Raw genomic sequence first — 6,245 nt, forward strand, 5'->3', positions numbered from 1 at the left:
ATTTAAAAGAAGAATAAAGTTATTATGAAAGATTGATTTGACCTTATAAGTATCGGGTGGAACAGAACGAAGGACTTTTACGCAAACGGGGATTTGTTTAGGCTGCGTACTTTATTTTTCACTTATTAATCACATTAATACCTATTTCTAACCATTTTTGAGACACCGTTTGTTAAACATTAGTGCAAAATCTGTATGTTTCAACCCTAGCAAGTAGATCTATTGAATGACATGACATGTGTCAATTTAAAATAAAAATATCTTTGTAGGGTTGTCATTAGGGTGGTCCAAAAAAAATTTTTTTTGAAAACTGTTTCTCCACATAGCTCATTATTGTCTAAGACCTATAAAAACCGTATATATCAATTTTCATAAGAATCGAGTGGCATTTAGAGGTAGCTCAAAACAAACAAAGTTTGAAATAAAAAATGTATGAAGAAAAATTTATTAACCACAAACTATTAAACTAACGAAGATTTAGATGGCACAGGAAACCGTTTTCTGTGATTTGCAACTAGACGGAGAATATATTGCTTCTGTTCTTCGTCTTTAGTAAGAGTCTGGTTGTATTTTTGAATCAAACTGATCCCTCGTTCAGCCGTGTCATTGACAACTCTGACCTTGGCATTCTTTTCCTGTAATTCTAAGAAAACCTTGTTACTTGGCCATTTATAAGATGGAAAGTTCAAAAATAGCTGGCTTTTTTGTTTTCCATCATCATCAAGGATGTCAAAAAAGGATAACGTTCGTTCAGTAACGAAACTTTCTAACTGAACGTTTCCCTCGCCCTGAGTACCCACATCGATGCGTCGAGGAAAGTTAGTATTTTTTGGGCGAGTTAGATTTTTTGCCATTTTGTCTTTGTTTTCTGAAGACACTCGGTCATCAAAAAATGCAAATGCAACTAAATGTTCAGAAAGAAACCAAAGGTGCCTTGCAAAAGCTTTATAAGTTTTTTCACTGATTTTTTTATTAGGGTACGACTTTAGGGTATCCAAAAACAGTAAATCGTTCAATGGTGCTTTGATGCCCAGAGGTGCTTCATTCCAATAACGCACATAAGCTAAAACTGCAAAAAGAGCAAACTGTTCTACGTTTTTGGACTCTCGGCCGGTCAAGTGAAATTGTTCTCGAAACAGATATATTTTAATTGCGTAAATGGCTTTTGACATCCAGCGAGCATGATGCGTGGGGCCAGGTGCTCGGAATCTTTCTTCAACACCTCCGCCGCCCAGAAATAGAAGAGACAAATGTAGAAACTCCTTGTAATCATCTCTCGGTTGCTGGTTTTTCAAGGCATTCGATAAGTATTCTTGTAAATCATTCCGCAGCATATTAAGCATTGGATTTTCAAACAGTTCATTTTCAGCCGCCTTGTACACCGTGTGGTTGAAACTTGGCCACTTTTTTTGGAAACGGTTGAATAATCCTACTTCCGGAGCTCCCGTAGAACCAAACAAAGATGAAAATGCTGCAGAAAGTACAATCTCCATGATACGGTGCCGGCACGCAACCCAAACTAGTTCACTTTCAAGGGCTTTTTCAATTTCTGTACAAGCACCTGTGTGTAGGCCAGTATTGCTTGCTGTTGTATCAAATACGAGTGCTTTTATGGAGTGAGTCATGTTCCATGCCTTAACCGTATCGACGCATGCTTGGGCTTGAGCTTTTCCTGTTCCTCTGTCTATTTTAGGGATAGCTAAAAGCTTTTCATGGCCATTCCCAGACACAAGTATGGCGATTCGATCAACTTTGGTTTTCGATTCATCAATATCTGGCAAGAGTTTGCCGTCCCAGTGGAGAAGCAAGGGTCCATCCATTTCAGGAGCTGTTAGTTCCGCTTGTGCTGCTCTCTCTCTTTCTACTCTTCTGCCACGTCTCACAGAGCTCCGGGAGAGAGTTTTATCTGAAATATTATGCCCTAAAGCCTTGACAATAGCTCCTGCTACAAAGACAGCTCCTCTATCGGGCAAATTTACACGATCTAAAGCAGCGACAACTTCTGCAGATTTAAAAATATTAGTGCATTGGTCTGAAGAAGAAGCCTTAGGTTCTTGGCATAATTTAATATCATAACGTGAGAGTGGGAAACATATTTCGTTGTCGGAACTTTCTGAAGAACTTGACGAATGCTCAGTTATTTCACGTTGCTCATTATTTTCCATACACTCGTATCTCTTCTTGAAATTACCTTCTCTTTGTTCCCGTTGCCTCTTCCTGTTCTCTTTTGCTGTCGTAACAAGATCAACACTGCCCATACTGCACGAAAATACACTTTCCCTTTGTTTTTGTAGAAAAAGTCGGTCTTCCTCATTTTTCATTGTACTAAAAGCATCTTTTGTGGCTATATCAAATAATTTTTCAAGGTCGTTTTCAAACATACACTGACGCATCACATGATTATCACTTTGACGAGCACGGTTCTTTTTCAGGAGTAAGTATTGCGTATGTAATTTAGATAGTTTTCGTACACACGAATCGACACGTTGCGTAGGTATCCTCGCTCGCTCCCAAACACATAGAACTGCATCACAGGTATTTTTGTAACTTACTGGCAAGGTATTGCCCTCATCTATATGGTAAAATTGAAGAACACGAAGTACGTCTAATGCTCGAGGCAGTCGTGCCGTAGAAAAACTTGAAATTGACTTCCCTAAAAGCCAATTCCTTGGTGCGGATCGAGTCGACATAGTATTTTTGATGTAAAACTAGGCAACATAAATGATGATTGCATGAGCGACCAGTAAAACGCAATCAAATGAGTTAATATTTTGCACAACGATTTCAACTCATTGACAGACAAAAACTAGCTATGTGGAGGTAGATTTAGAAAACTTTTTTTTTTCTCCATACAACCGTGGACCACCCTAGACTTGTCATTCATATAAAAATATTTTATTTTACCTTTTAATCCAGTTTTACGATTATAATAACTCGATCGTAGATCACTTAGACAACACTATCCTTTCAGCTTAGTCCCTAGAAATGTTCCACCCTGTAGTCAATTACCTATACACTTTCTATCCGATTATGCCTCTGCATAGTGATAAAACGGCAAAACAAAATAATAACTAAAGACACTAAATAAACTAGAGTATAAGTAAATAGAAAGAAACGAGTCAGCAATGTAAGTAATTGAAAATTAGTTTACCCATGGGCAACCTATAAATAACTATATATTTTTGAGTAAAACGAATCATCTGGAGACCAAGTATTCAAAAAACAAATATACTACCCTTCAAGTAGGTACCTATAGTTCGTTTTTTTAGCATTAGAAAAAGACTACGCGATCTTCACGTGCCTTTTAATTGAAAAATCATTGACTATTACTTATGAAAGCAAAATAATGTACCTAAGTAATCGTATATAATTCATAATTGTTGCATATTTGCCGTGACTTATTTTTCAAAGGTGTTTTTCAATAAAAAGACACGTCAAGATTGTTTACCTTTTTTCTAATGCTAAAAAAAGCGAACCATAAAGAAGGTATGCCCTCTACGTTTCAGTCTCCCGTTTCACCCGTCAATTCTTCCAACTGATCCAATTTAATCCCTATCATTTCCTACGTTTCGGGCTAGAGTTTCCAAGCGGTACTGCATTGCTGGCGGTTGCGGCTCGCCGCACGGCCCGGGTACAAGACGGGCTCGAGGATGTTGGCAAATTGTTTACCGTTACCTTATACCTATAGATATTAACTTGGTTTTAATGAAAGCGTTGATAGTGTAGTGGAGAGGCCGTGCGAATTTCAATTTGGAGATCATGGGTTCAAACCCTGGCTTGTGACGCGAGTGAGTTAACAATGAGTTTTTCATAACTTAAGTACGATGTATCATTTGATATTACAATCAGTTGCTTTTCGGTGAAGAAAAACATCGTGAGGAAACTGGACTGATCCCAGTAAGGCCTAGTATTCCCTCCGGTCAGATGGCAGTCGCTAAGTAAAAACTAGTGCCTGCGCTAATTCTTGGTTTTAGCTCCCATGAGCCATTTATTAACATAAATTATGTGTTATTTTTGATCGCGGTTTATGTGAGAGTATGTACGTACTAGCCGTTTAAGATTAGGTATGTTTACCCCCAAAAGATTACCCTTGTGTAAACATGTATACATAATCTCAAAGGTTAAATATTTTTTACATAAATAGGTATCGCGAAAGTGAGCACACCAAAATTATTACTTACTCGTATAATAACTCTAAAAACTCTAACACTAATAGAGGTAGAACAATTAGAACTGTATTGTTATACTTAACGGGTTGTGTATTTGTGTAATAAATGGGTGGCGGGGTGTGGTTTAAGTATTTATTTTGCATCAAAAAACGTCTTTCTCCTAAAGTTATACATTTTACACGGATTAAATTTTACTTATATATATATCATCCTAAACAGGTAAATTGACCGTGTGCCGTTATATTCATACATATTATAATAGTCAGTAGTAGCAATCCATGGCCCAATCCTTCCATTTCCCATGAAACCCTAAAAATGTTAAACAAAATCCAAATTTCCAATACACCGTAACTAATTGGATGGCGTTCAAAAAGAAAATTAACATACGAACACCGATATCACACTGAATTCACATCATACTACAATATCACCGACATCACTAGAACAAAAACCGACAAAAGTTGATCTCTATTTGCCCCTAGTTGGCACGGAGATCTCAAAGATAGACTGGTTCCCCGCCCTAGCTTGGTGAAGCGAGAAAATAACAGCACGATACCTACCCAGTGAGTCGATTCGACAGATCAAAGACTAAATAAATCAGCGATGAGTTTGTTTATTCGGATACGCGTGGGAAAGATAGCGGTAAACTGTTGCTTATTTAGCTAGTTCATTAGATTTCGTGAGATTAAATCGTGTTATTGTAAATGCTTTACTGAATTATCACAGACATGGGTGGTATTAATAATTAATGCTTTAATTCATAAACCTGCTGCTGCTGGAGGATGGAGGATGCAATCTATGTCAAACAAAGTATTAAAAATTAGAACAAAAAATTCAGTGTTTTAGTAGGTATTTGAACTGATTTTGATATTATTTATTCAAGTGAATTAAACAAAGTTAAAAAAAAAATTGTATTAGGCTACAGATAAGACACATTTTTCTATGCCGTAGGTACCCCTTTGGATATAGAGGTAGATTCTCATTAGTTTTAGTTTTAACGTTGGCGTTACATTAATTCGTGGCACATCGTTACATTTGCACGTTTCAATGTTTCAAATGTCCGTTGACATGACATGTGGGTGACAACGTTTGCATTTTGTTTAAGCGTTTTACTTTAGCCGAGGCGCAGTCACATGCAAATTGTGTTCATGTTCATGTAAACCAAATCAATTTAAGTGTACCTACCCATAGATCTACAACGTACAATATTGCCTGTCGATATAAAAAAGCGGCGATAATCGGATTGATGTCAAGTATTGAATTCCGAAATATAATCTGACTGCATAAATTATTTGCTTTTGTAACATTATATTCCACGATATAATTACCCACCTTACATTTTGGTATTTTCAAGCGGCCGCTATGAAGATCATAAGTAGGTAGTCACGTTTTTTCATTTGCACTCTGCCTCTTTCGCACCCATGTAATGTTCATTATAGCTTCCCTTTTGTACACTTTAATTATCTTTAAGCATAAGCTGTCACTCTAGATCTGCGACTGTACCTGTAGCTTAAAATAAGAATATAGTAGCAATTTTCTTTAGCCTTAGGACAAATTGATCCTACGTGAAGGCTCGGCGTATTCCAATCCTGCGGAGGCGGTGCGTCCTCGTAAATCATGAAGTGGCAACATGGAAACCTTCTAAATCGGACTTTTATATGGGGTTAAAGAGTAAACTAACACTCTATGCTTTTGTGGTATTGTTGAAAGGGACAATAAATAGAGAGTTCTTTCTCCAGGCGGGTGTTGTGCATGGGAATCGAAATTTCGTAAACGCGATGTAGACGTGCTAATGCCATCTGTGAGAATATTGTGTTACGACGTTGTCAGTGACAGAGGATACGCTACACTCTCTAAGAGGATACTAAATCAGTCAAATTTAAGTGGGTCATAGTCAGTGAAGTGTTTCATAAGGGCTATTGCAAAACTTTTTGACATCATTAACGAAATAGGTACATAGGTATTTTTTACTTATTAGCCTTTTTCGTATTTTTACTTATTGTTTGTTTATACCCATACTTTCATGATCGATAAATGAGATTAAGATACGAATTATTTTTGAAAAACGTATTTAAC

Source organism: Cydia splendana, chromosome 17 (genome assembly GCF_910591565.1).
Source record: "Cydia splendana chromosome 17, ilCydSple1.2, whole genome shotgun sequence".
NCBI classification, from domain to species: domain Eukaryota; kingdom Metazoa; phylum Arthropoda; class Insecta; order Lepidoptera; family Tortricidae; genus Cydia; species Cydia splendana.